Source organism: Pinus tabuliformis, chromosome 1_1, assembly GCF_031772625.1.
Source record: "Pinus tabuliformis cultivar Carrire ecotype Pingquan chromosome 1_1, CPIR1, whole genome shotgun sequence".
Classification (NCBI taxonomy): Eukaryota; Viridiplantae; Streptophyta; class Pinopsida; order Pinales; family Pinaceae; genus Pinus; species Pinus tabuliformis.
This window is the reverse complement of record NC_142297.1, coordinates 550,587,782-550,600,794: the sequence shown is the minus strand read 5'-3', so window position 1 is coordinate 550,600,794 and position 13,013 is coordinate 550,587,782.

Sequence of the window (13,013 nt, the reverse complement as noted above, 5' to 3'; positions counted from 1 at the left end):
CAATGACTCAATCTTCTACGAACATAGAAATTTCCCTTGAAATTGCAAAGAAAATGCAAATTTTTTAATTCTACACCTTGTGGGATCTTTGGTTACATCATGTTGTTTCATTATTTCACATCCATTGTACAATGTTCACAGATCATGTTATCGGAATGAATATTCAAAGGCCCTGTACGCAAATAATTGGTTATGCAACGATGCATGGGAACCAAGATTCCCTCTATTTTCGATTACTTATATTTATGTAAAACAAAAAAATTGGAAACCAAATACAACCGTATATTAATTATTGATCTCAAAGAATGATGTACACAATGTACATATAAATACATAAAGAAACCATTGATTCAATTTTTGGGTCTTCTTGGACTCTAATAACCACTCACAATAACACAAACTAACTTGAGGATTAGTTGTCTAACATTCCCCCCTTAATCTGAAGGGATGTATCAAAGTCCAAGAATGAGAGCTCAAAATGCAAAAATGCATCTCAACCAAGAGTTGAATGTCTCTCAAAAATGGTTTTCAAGGATGACCACAAACCAAGGATGGTGGTTTTTAAGAGAAAACCACAAACGATACCCACGTTTGGAACCTTCATAGCAGTTCTCAGATCAATAAAAAATGTCAACTCTGGAACCATCAATGTAGTTCCTCGAACAATTCTGAATCTGGAAGTGCTCGTTCACAAACAACTCATTCAATAAAAACTGAAGTCTCTCTGGCTACAACTTTGGCTCTAACTGGTACAGGTTGTGGCTCAGGCTCACTTGTGGATCTCTGACTCAGGCTTGCTTGACAAATATTCGAACTTGTAGCAGACCATTAACAATTCCCCCCTTGTTAGATACAGGGTGAGAAGATGAAGTATTCTTCATCACTGCAAGAATCGTCAACACTCTCGAACATATCCTTCGGTATGACCTGTAAAACTTCTTGGTTGTTTTGGACCAATCCCAAGAAGCAATCCATCCAAAATCTAGTTTCTCTCTTACAGTAGTATTCTTTCTGGAACATTTGTTTGAATGGTGATTACGCTTTCCACAATGCTCACACAGGTGAAGATTTAAACACTGATATTTCATATGTCCAACTCTATTACACTATTGACATCGATCAATTTGTTCTGGAACGACACCATCCAAAAATCCAACACTACAAAATTTTATAAGCTTAGAAAAATCAGGAAGATGAAAAGATACATCTACGACATCTTTGTTATATATCCCAAACCAGTTCTGTGTTTGTTATGCGTAATCTCTTCCCATGGTCTTATAAAGGTCTTGGGAATGATAAAATTCTCATCAGGGCTTTCGACTGCATTTAATTTTTCTCTTAAATAGTTTGATCCATCCCTAACTGTAGATTAGAATCAGGCTCAAACAAAGTGTTGTTCTGAACAAACAACAATTCAAAATCACAATTTTTTTTTAAGTTCATCTCCTGTAACTGTGACTCTAGTTTGAGAATTCAATCATCTCATGAGCATTTTTCAAACACATTCAGATGTCAAATAGTGTGTCCTTGCTGATTCGGACATCGTTATGGATAGTAGACAATATTAGATTACTTAATAACAATAACAAATCATCGACTCTGGCCATTTTCTCCATTACTAATACTCAATGTTATTTATGCACCTATTATTGTGTCCACCTTGAGAGTTACTCCATGCCACAAATTTCATTTTCACCACCAACATTTCATACCAATTCGAGCATGCCAAATATCTTTAAAATATCATCTTATTTTAAAATATCTTTCCAATATCCATGATATTATATATAAAGAAAAAAATCTTTCTTGAATGGGCTTTCCCACTCTTCCACTTAATCATAAACAAAATGGACTTATGATTTTCCTTTATTAAATAATTTTGTACCTATACTTTTATGGGCAGTCTTCTACATTCATCCTCACTTTTGTGCTCCATTCTTCACCATATTCATTCATGGTGACAACAACACTTGATCCCCATCTAAACAAAAATTTAAAAACAAAATTTTGCGCTTCTGTGAAATATTAATTAATGAAGACCCTTGAAAGGAAAAATTAATCCACCTATGCTGATAAATTTGGACTTCATATTAAAAATATCATGGCTCGAAGATCATCAGTGAACACTTACAGACACCAAAGGACCAATGCCTTAATTCCATTTCTTATTCTTTTCACACTCACTCAATGATTCAAAAAATGTTAAGAGAGCATTTCCTATACCTAAGCAGCTCCTGATGTCAGCACCAAACGCAGGGTTGTCACATTCACAGCCTCTATTTTTATTAATCGACTTTAACACAAGAAGGATGGTTGGAAGAAGAAGCTGGTATACTGCAACCATAAATCAACTACTCATGGGTTGTTGTACTGCAAACATCATAATCAATCAATATATATATATATATATATATATATATATATATATATATATCTCACACAGTATATCCGAGGTGATCCAAGCTTCAGATTTGCAGTTACAAATAAATGTTTACTTTACGATGTTGTATATACCATCGACAATCCAACAAATACAAACCATGGCCCTTTGATGCTAACATTGTAGGAGATATAAGTGAAAAATGACTCCATTTAGCTACAGAACCTGGCATCGACAACATGAACTCACACAAACATTGTTTCTCCTTCATTCATCTGTTATAGAAGTCAAAATGTAGATCTTCCGCTAAGGAGTCAAACATCCTTTTAATTTTCCTTACTCATCTTCTTACTCGCTGACGACCCTTCCTCTATGTGGAATTTTTCAGATTTGGTCATAGTTTGTTTGTGGGGTTTGCTTTCTACCACCAACAGTTCCCAATCATGATGTCCCATCAGATTCCAAATGATTTCATTCAACGTGCCTTACATGGAAATTTCCCACCCAAACCACCGAATTCGAAACAAACTCAACCAGTATTAAATTTCTGGACAGAGGTCCAAACTTTTTCCTAAACATAATAAACGCTCAAATTTTTTTGAAATCAAGAATGTCATTGAACCCTAACCTTTCCTCGGACAACACTACTGGCTTTTAATTTTCGTCAGCTCAGTTGAAAACCTTTATTTCATTCATGTTGCAGCAGTCACATCAGTAAAACGAACACCAATCCAATGTCTCCAATAAGGTCTTCAAACAACGTTTCCAAGCTACAACTTCTTCAACCAGGAAGCACTCAACTCTAATGACTGTCCACCTTCCTCCTTGCACCCAATGCTTTGGATGGCGACAAAACTAGCAATTGTTAATCTAGATGGTCACTGATGTCAATATGGCATTAGTCGGGATGGAAAATATTCTTGAAATGATAGATGATGATGTCCATCGAGGAAGATGTCAAGTCATTCATGAAGAAGTGCCAAGTACCAAGTACCAATCATGTACCTTGATGATCTAGAAGCTCGTGATGACTTATGTGGACTACCATGATGAATGACCACACTTGATGAAGGACAAGATGATTCCCTTACCTTTGATGGTCTTGATGATGGTGTGAAGCCATGACATTAAATGTCCTTACCTCCGATGATCTTGATGATGAAGACTACATGATGACATGATGGTGCATATGATTGATGACATATGACTGCACTATCTAATGACATGGTGAATTGATGACATTGACGATGACATGATGGTGACTCTGTGAATAAGAAGGAAAGTGCATGATTATGAAGACAATCAATGAAGAAGACAAACCATAAAGAAGCCCAACACTCAAAGGCATTCTGCCCTGCCTCCATTTCTGCACTAAATAACAACTAGTCACATTAAAAATTATTTTTCACCTCCTTAGAGGCCGAATCTCACCATGAAACCTACGCCATCTTGAAGAGCATAATTTTTTCTTTTGAACGAGCTCTTACTTGGTAATAATGAAACTCCAAATAGTTTGGGAGATATTAATTTTTTAATTTAGGAATATTAATCTGGTCCTTAAGCCAACTTGTGCTAGGCCTCTCAAGTCGGACTTCTCCCAGAAGACGTGTCCCTTCATTTGGAAGATGAAATCACTATAAATAAAAGTCTGTCTCCTCATTCTAGCTATCAAATTTCGGTGAATATTTCAGAGAGGAAGAAAAAAAGGAGATAGAAGCTGAGAAGGACATTAGAGATTATAGTTTGGTTAATTTTCTATTAGGTTATCCATTACAGCTTGGACCTCTTTTCTTTTTTAGAACTCGGATCTCCTGTTGCATTCTTATATAGGAGCAGGGCCACCAAATCTCGAATCTGCACCTAGTCTCCTATCTAAGCTCAGATAATGGGCAGTGATAAGTACAGTCATCTGCAAAAAGGATCAGATTTCAGACTTGTTGTAACAATATATCTTCTCTTCGGATTCTTTGAGGACAGTGAAAATCATAGTGACCTTTGATTGGACCATGGATCTATCAAGACTGACATATCTATCACAAAGGCAACTTGATGAAAATTGTGAGTTTTTTGAAGGAATCTCAGTGACCTGTTGCAGTCTATTTTGATGTGACTTTGTTCAATTTTGAAAAATATTTGAAGAAATTGTTTAAAGAAGCAATATGTGATCCAAATTCCACTTGCAGACCTATACAGTGAATGCAAAACTGAGATTGCAGACCTATGCATGTAGTAACCCTTGGAAGAACCTTATAGAATTGCACTGACTTGTAGTGGGTATTTGGTAAGTTGTCAGAACTGTACAATGGATATTTAGTAAGTTGTGAAGCAATCTCTGTTGAAGCCTTGTCAAGACAACTTTGGAGCCTATTTCTTGGCCTTTTGAGCAGCATTCTTGAAGTCTCCTTGGAGCACCATTAAATACATTTTTGAAGCAAATCTATAGACACCTCTAAGCAGACTTTGAAGAAGAAATAAGGCCATCAAAAATCTTGAACTATTGAACATATCCTTATGACCAACTCTTGAAGACAACCTTGGAGAAGCATACCTCATTTGAAGGAGTAGGCCATTAACATCATCTGGAGCAGACATTTGAAGACAGTTTGGGTTTTGCTTGACACAAAACCAAAGCATTATTGAAGGATCTTTGAAGTCTTGGTAAAGCCACTCGTTGAAGGACATTGTATGCATACCTATTGAAGCCTCTTCGAGACATTAATTGGAGACCATGATGCATTTCTAAAGTCATCATGAGGTGACCTTGGAGATTTTGATTAGGTACCATGAAGAACAGTGGTGACACCTTCTAAGTTAAGGTTGTCATTGATGATGTAGCGCAAAGACTACAATGAAGCTGAAGATTGACAGGGCTCAATGAAGAAGACCTTGGGAGCCGTGAAGTACAACCTAACATACCTTGACAAAGTGAATCTATAGGGTTGGGGCCCTTGGGGTTGGTGCCTCAAAATTGACAAGGTTGGTGCCTTGGAAAGTCCAAGTTGGTGCTTGGCAAATAAGATTGGTGTCCTTGGAGTTGGTGCTCCTAAACCCAAGGTTGGTGCTTTGGATAAGATAGGGTTGGAGCCCTAGAGGATCAGAGTCCTCAAGAAACCAAAACAGAGTCTGTACCAGAGAAGGGTTGGTGCCCTAGGGGTTGGAGCCTCTAAACACAAGTTCGGTGCCTTGAGAAGATAGGTTTGGTGCCCTAGAGGTCGAAGCCTCACAAGAGTCCAAGTTGGTGCTTGGCAATAGGTTGGAGCTTGGAAGATTGAAGATCGGTGTCTTCATCTAAGGTTGGAGCCGTATATGCATTGTACTTGATTTATTTTGAAAAGTAAATAAATAAAAGAATTTATTCTTATTGTTCATTTTGTATTCTAAATATAAGTGATCTAACTGGTAAAAGTAACAATTGAAAAGGAATATTGATTCACCCCCCCCTCCCAATATTTATATCAGAGCCAGTACCTTCACTCAAAGCCTAACAGCTTGAAGGTTGATCATTAGAACACAAATGGCGAAGCCAAGGAAGAAAGTCTCCAATCCTCCAAAACATATATCTCCCCTAACCACTGAAATTGAATTCAATCAATTTGTGAAGGCTCCATTGTTCAATGGAAATTTTGATATATGGGAGGCAAGAATGAGGAATTTCTTAAAGACTCAAGGCATTGAAGTCTGGAAATTGGTGATTGTTGATAGCATGATGGATGGAGAATCCAAGGAACATAATACAAGAGCAATGAAATCAATATTGAATGGGCTACCTGATTCTATGAAGGCCAATTTTGAAAAATGTTCGTCAGAAAAAGGCATATGGGATAAACTTCATGATCTTCACTCAAAAGGAGCATTGATAATGATCTCTAGTCAAGAAAATGATGGAAAACAAGAAGGAAGTCCAGAGCCCATCAAGGAAGTTGAGGATAGAGTGATGACATCAGGGATAAAGAAGACCTAGAATATGAAGAGAATGAAAAAGATTTTGAAGAAGATCTCCTCACTAAACTTATGGCTACCATGGAAGAGATTAACAATTTGAAAAACGAAAATGAGGAACTTAAGAAGAAAGCGCATGTTGGTGACTAGGACAAGACAAGGAAGGAAGTTGACCTTGTCAAGCTTAAAGTACAAGAAAGAGATAAGGAGCTCGCCAAGGTTAAGGAAGAATTTCATCAAGACAAGAGAAAGCATCATGAAGAAGTCATATCCATGACAAATCAATTGGTTAAGCCAAATAAACGGGAAGATACCTTGTCAAGCCACCTTGAACAAAGGCACAAAATTTTGAACAAACTTGAAGGAGAGATTGGTTAATACAAAGAAGAGGTCTCCTCCCTTATATATCAACTAGAAGAAGCAAGGAAATAAGCACAAGGAGCTGAGATGGTGATGGAAGCTTTGACATTCATAGAAGGATAAGTTGATGAAGCAAAAAAGGAGAGAAACACCATCATATGCCAACTAGTAGAAAAGGATAATGACATCACCAAGTTAAAATCAGAAATCACTTCTATTAATGCCCAATCATGTGAAGCAACCAAGATGAAGGAATAAATGGATATCATTCTATCAAAAAAGGATGAAGAATGCAAGAAAATGAAGGAAGAAATTGTCTTTCTTAAAAAGGAAGTTGACTTGTTGAATAAGAACTTGAAAAGTTCTCAAACCCTAGATGACATCCTAAGTTATCAAAGGTCTCCCCTTGATAAATCAGGTCTTGGCTATGCAGGTGAATCCTCAATCAAGAATGATAATGCTTCAAATAAGAAGGATGTGAGGAATCCTGGAAGAAATTTTGATGCCCCCAACAAAGGCAAGAGTCAAATTGACATTGGAAGAAATTCTACTCCAAGCATAAATGCAGATGGTGTCAAGGATGCAAGAAGCAATGGTTATAAACCAGATCTACAAACCATAATCCACCATACACCATAAGAGAAAGAGATAGGGACATATTGCAGCAATATTTAGATCAGCATCCATGTTCTCCTTCTGTGCTACCATAATGCCAACAATGCATTATATGTGCTCCCCCTGAACCTGTTCCATTCGATCTTCGACCAATCCATAAGCCAGCAAATGTACGCGTATACCCCATATGAACCTCGCGTACAACCAACAATCTCTGAAACATATGAGATTAAAAAACAAGATGATACATCAACAACCCCCAGCTTTTGCCTGAGGTATTCAAAGGTCTCCCTAGGCAATGGTTTGGTGAGTATATCAGCAACTTGTTCCTTAGAAGGAAGATACTCCAACTTGACCTTTTGTTCAAGCACTTGTTCCCTGAGAAAGTGATACTTGATCGGTATGTGCTTGGTCTTTGAATGCATGACTGGGTTCTTTGAAACGTTGATTGCACTTGTATTATCACATAAGATGGAGATAGGTGGAGTACAAGTGATTTGAAAATCCTGCAAGGTCTGCATCATCCAAATGAGTTGAGTGCAATAAGATGCAGTAGCCACATATTCCGCTTCAGCTGTAGATAAAGCAATCGAACTTTGTTTCTTGCTGAACCAAGATACTAATCCGGAACCCATAAAGAATGCACCACCACTTGTGCTCTTCCTGTCATCCACGCTTCCAGCCCAATCTGCATCTGTATAAGCATGAAGTGTGGGATCTGTATCTCTAGGATACCATAAGCCATAGTTTTGAGTTCCTTGAAGGTACTTAAAAATTCTCTTCACTGCCTGAAGATGAGTTTCCTTTGGATTTGCCTAAAATCTTCCAACTATTCCCACTGCTCTTGAGATACTTGGTTTGAGACAAGAAAATCCCGCCTTCATTTTGTTGGATTTGCAATCCAAGAAAATATGTCAGTTCTCCAAGCAAAGACATTTCGAATTCTTTCTGCATCAACAAGGCAAATCTTTGACTCATAGCTTCTTCATTGCTTCCAAAGATAATATCATCTACATACACAACAAGTATTAGTAATTTGTCATTTTCAATTTTTATCTAAAGATTGCTATCTATTGATCCCTTTGAAAAACCTTGTTGATGAAGATATTTGTCCAAACGGTAGTACCAAGCCCTTGGAGCCTTTTTAAGATGATAGAGAGCCTTCTTTAGTCTTCATACGAGATTTGGATCATTCCCAAGGATGAACCCATCTGGTTTCTCAATGTACACTTCTTCTTCTAAGTCCCCATTCAGAAAGGTTGATTTCACGTCCATTTGAAAAACTTTGAACTTCTGAAAGCTTGAGAGAGCAAGGAACATTCGGATGGCCTCAAGTCTAGCAACGGGAGCAAAAGTTTCTTCGAAGTCTATTCCTTCTTGTTGAGCATACCCTTTACACACAAGTCTGGCCTTGTTTCTAATTACTTCTCCATTTTCATTCAACTTATTTTTGAAGATCCATTTTGTCCCTATGACATTCTTATCTTTTGGTCTAGGAAAAAATTCCCAAGTGTTGTTCTTTTCGATCTGCTCAAGTTCTTCATCCATCGCCTTGACCCAGCATTCATCTTTGCATGCCTCTCTTACATTTTGTGGTTCAGTGGAGGAGAGCAATTCCAAATAGCTTGAGGCTTCTGCAATTGTTCTTCTTGTTTGTACACCTGCTTCTTTCTACCCCAAAATCTGAGATTCTAGATGATTCTTTTGAACGTACCTGGTGGAGTCTTCTCTTCTATCCTTATTTGCTCCTCAGATGCCTCTTGAGGTTCATCTTCATCATTTGTCTGATTTGGAGAGTAGTCTTCATCCTCTTCGATATTTTTATGATTTACTTGCCTAGGGATGTATCCTTTTTCATCAACCACTACATCAATGTTGTCAAAAATTCTTCCAAGTCTTTTATTGTAACACTTATATGCTTTGTTGTGGGGAGAATAACCAAGGATAATTGTTACACAGTAATTTCTCACTATCTCCCTGTCAGTCAACCTACTGTGTCAGGAGTTCACAATAATCAAGTTCATGCCCTCTAAACTGGCCAAAACCCACTTTTTCCAAAGTTTTCCTCATCAGCGCGACTATTATTAAAATAACCGCGCTGACTGGCGCTTCATAACAGACCGCATGCGCTGCCAGCACGGAAGCACACGAGTTTTCCGCGCTGGTCAAATTACATGACCAGCGCAGCCTCTGCTTGTATTAAGTCGCGTTGACATGGGCTTGACTGTTATTACTTTGCGATGTCAGCGCTCCAGTCCAGTTTTGCACCCGTGCTGATCCAGTTTGGGCAAGTTTGTTCCAACAGCCAGCCTTCCAAATAACTACAGACTTGGTTGTTGGCCTTGTGAGTATCGCCTCCCTTCTATGGCATGTATGTTCGACCATTTGGAACCACCTCCCTTGAAGATAAGCTCATCCTTCCACCATTCAAGGAGACTCCTTCTCCTATTTAAACCTCTACCATTACCATGAGTAGCTAGTTTTGGAGTGTGTATTTTGGACTGTGTGGAGTTTATTGTGCTCAGATTGCTGCTACTATAGGTAGTTGGTGTGATAAGTGTGGAATTGCTAGATAGCTTAAGGGAGGTTGTGTTCCTTGTGTGAGAGAGAGAGCTCTTGTCTTGGGAAATCTATCTCTAAGGGTGAATGCTTAAGAGACTTGCTGTCTGGACCCTCTTGAGAAGGATATCGACGTCAGAACATTTGGTTGTACTCTTCTCTGTTACTGATTAATAATAGATGACTACTATTATGGTTCCATTCTCATTTGTCTCTGCAATGGTTAATGTGAATTACATCTTTTCTGACTGATGTATAGTTGCTTTTATTAGATTTCACGCTTGTGTTTGTCTTTCTCTTCGTGTGTGCAGGTATCTGTTCACGGAGATCGCGGAGGATCGTGACCGGCCAGAGCGAAGGAGCGAGAGCGGCATCTCTTCATCAAACTATAGCGTTGGAATCCAAGTAGGTGTCCATTGCCTACTTTTTAATTGCAATTAGGAACTTGCATAGTAGCATTGATCGATTGTTGCTAGACCCGTTCTGGGCTAGTAGGGATCGCCTCTACCCGTAGAGGGGATTTACCTCTCCAACAATTTGGCGACTCCGCTGGGGAGCTGGCCTCTGTCCCTTTTCATTCATCCTTGTTTTGAGCTTGCTTGAGTGCTCTCTCTTTGAAGATTAGGGGTTAGTCTTTTACTTCTGGATTTCCTGGTTCAGTCTGGGAAGTGCTTTAATTGTTTGAAGAACCCTTGCCTTGGTTTGGGAGCTTTTTGTTTGATTCTACTTGTTTTTTTAGCCTCAGCGCGTTTTTAATTGAAACAGTCGCGCTGACATCGCTTGCCTGTTTCTTGAGTCTCGCGATCATCGCGCTTTATCATCGAACAGTCGCGACGGTTCTGAAATCGAACCAGCGCGGATAACATGTGTCCTTCCGCGCTGACAGCGCATTTTTGCTACGCGTTACCTCTGGTCAGCGCATTGTTGCTGAGTTCTACCCGCGCTGATCCTGTAGAATTCATTTTGATTCAAATTTGCCTCCTAAGCCTGTTGGTTTGACTGTCCCTTACTCTTTCCACTTGGTTTGTGGCTTGTTTTTCATTGTTTGAACTGTGAGACACTTGCTTGCGAAGTCTTGTCGGGCGGATTTTGTTTTGTGTCCGGTGACCTAGTCTTGTCATCCCGTTTTCGCTGGATTGATTTTGTTTTATCGCTTATTCACGAAGATCTGTTGCTACTTGCCTTCGCTTTTTGCGAAAACCTTCCTCTTTTGCTTTCTTTGCTTGGTTGTTTAGGTGATTGTCCTCGAACCAGTCCTTCGATTGTTTCGATTACTCCTCGCCACCCAGACATAGATTATAATTGCTTGGGTTCAACCATCTCTTTTCACGCTTGTTGTGTTTTTCATTGAGTGATTTTGTTTCTCCTTACTCAGTGTTGTTGTCTCTCAAAATTCATTGTAAGTGCATTGTGCCATTGAAAAAGAAATCGAACTAATATCTTATGCATTCAATTGTTAATCAAAGGAAGAGCATTTTATTGATTTATATTCTCAAAAGAAAAGTCTCATTTCTTTGTCATTAGCTGCATTAGATTGTTTGGTTGTTTGAGTTCGTTTTGTTTGATTGAAGACTCTTGACCTTCTCATAGTTAGAATTCATCGAACGAAATGGTGTTCTTTGGCATATAGCTTGCATCTAGGTAATTGTGAGAGATCACACGATAAGACCTGAAATCGAAACTAAATTTAAGATCAACCATAAAATAAACTTAATAAACCTAAAAACGCATGGGAACTTAACGCAAACATCTAGAGGTCTAGGTTAGAGACGTGTTCCAGCGTCTTTAAACATAGTCACTATTGTTTCACATTACGGTTGGGTGATTCCTCCTTCTGTGACTCGATAGTGGTCTAACACGGACTGTGCTCCCACGTACTGTCGCGTATATAGGGAGACCCCACTAGGCTTTTATCCTTGATCCATAGGAAGCCAAGTCTGTCGCCTTGTGAACCGTAACGCACCGAACACAGCATTCGGGAAGATTGACTGCAGTACGGAAATTCCTTGGTTCTCATATGATTGCCAAGGTGTATAAGCAGTTTTACGGATTGCTTGGTAAACCCTTTACCTAGAGTCTCCAGAGCAGTCACTTTTGATCCTTTTCGGACTCCCTAAAAGAAAAGGTGCCTGTGAGTGTCTTGTCACTTCGTGCTCGTTAAACATTCGAAGGAGACTGGAGTCATCTTTTCATCCTTTTCTTGACTCTTGAAACATGAAAAGGTCAAGTTTGGTTCCTGTGTCTTAAAAATTTATTCGGCCACGATAACATTACCTGGTTAGATCTTGTGTGCATTAGCTTGAGTAGGGTCTTTATCGTTAGTTTCCTTTAGGTTTTCTGTGGGGTCTTGTCATCCTGGCTAACCCGTCAACTCCCGGTCCAAGTGATCAAGGTTCTCCATCTTCCGTTGCTCCTTAGGTACCTGTTGTAAGAAATACTCTTCTTGTTATCCCGAGTATCCAGCCTATCAACGTACGTGCCCCGGGCGACGAGGATTACGAAGAAGATTGGAATCCTATCTGGGAGCCTGACAAAGACGATATCCCTCTTACTCCTCCCGGTATGTCGTCTCCGATGTCCACTTCCCACATGGATGAGACATCTCCCAGCATAGGTGGGACGCCCGTGGTGTCAAATATTGAAACCCCCATTCCAGCTACTTCTCCACTCCCTCCGCGATATCAGTCAATGAGGGATAGAATAGCTGCCAGAAGACCGTCTACGACTATATGGGATCCTAGTCTTATTGCCACCACGGGACCCTTTGTTTCACAACCCCTTAATACGCCTGTTACCTCGGTTCCCACCAATCCAACCGTTTGTGTAGCGCACTCGACTCCGGTCGTTAGTGCCGTGACAGCGTCTTCATCTACGAACGATGGTGCTGGTCCTTCTCACAGTCAGGGCCAGCCGGAACTTTCGTCTGGAGTCGTTGATCCTGCACAGAGTGCTCAACCCTCTTCTGGTGCTGTTCCAGGAGGGGGGCCCTATGATAGCCAGGGGCAGCCCATTGTGGACCCGAATTACCAAGGTCCCCTCTTTTATTATGACTCTACTGGTCAGTACCTTCAGTTCGCTCAATCCGTGCCTCTTCAACATTTCGTTGAAGTCTCGGTACCGTTGTCCATCTCTTACGACGCCAGTACTCATACTTTTCGTG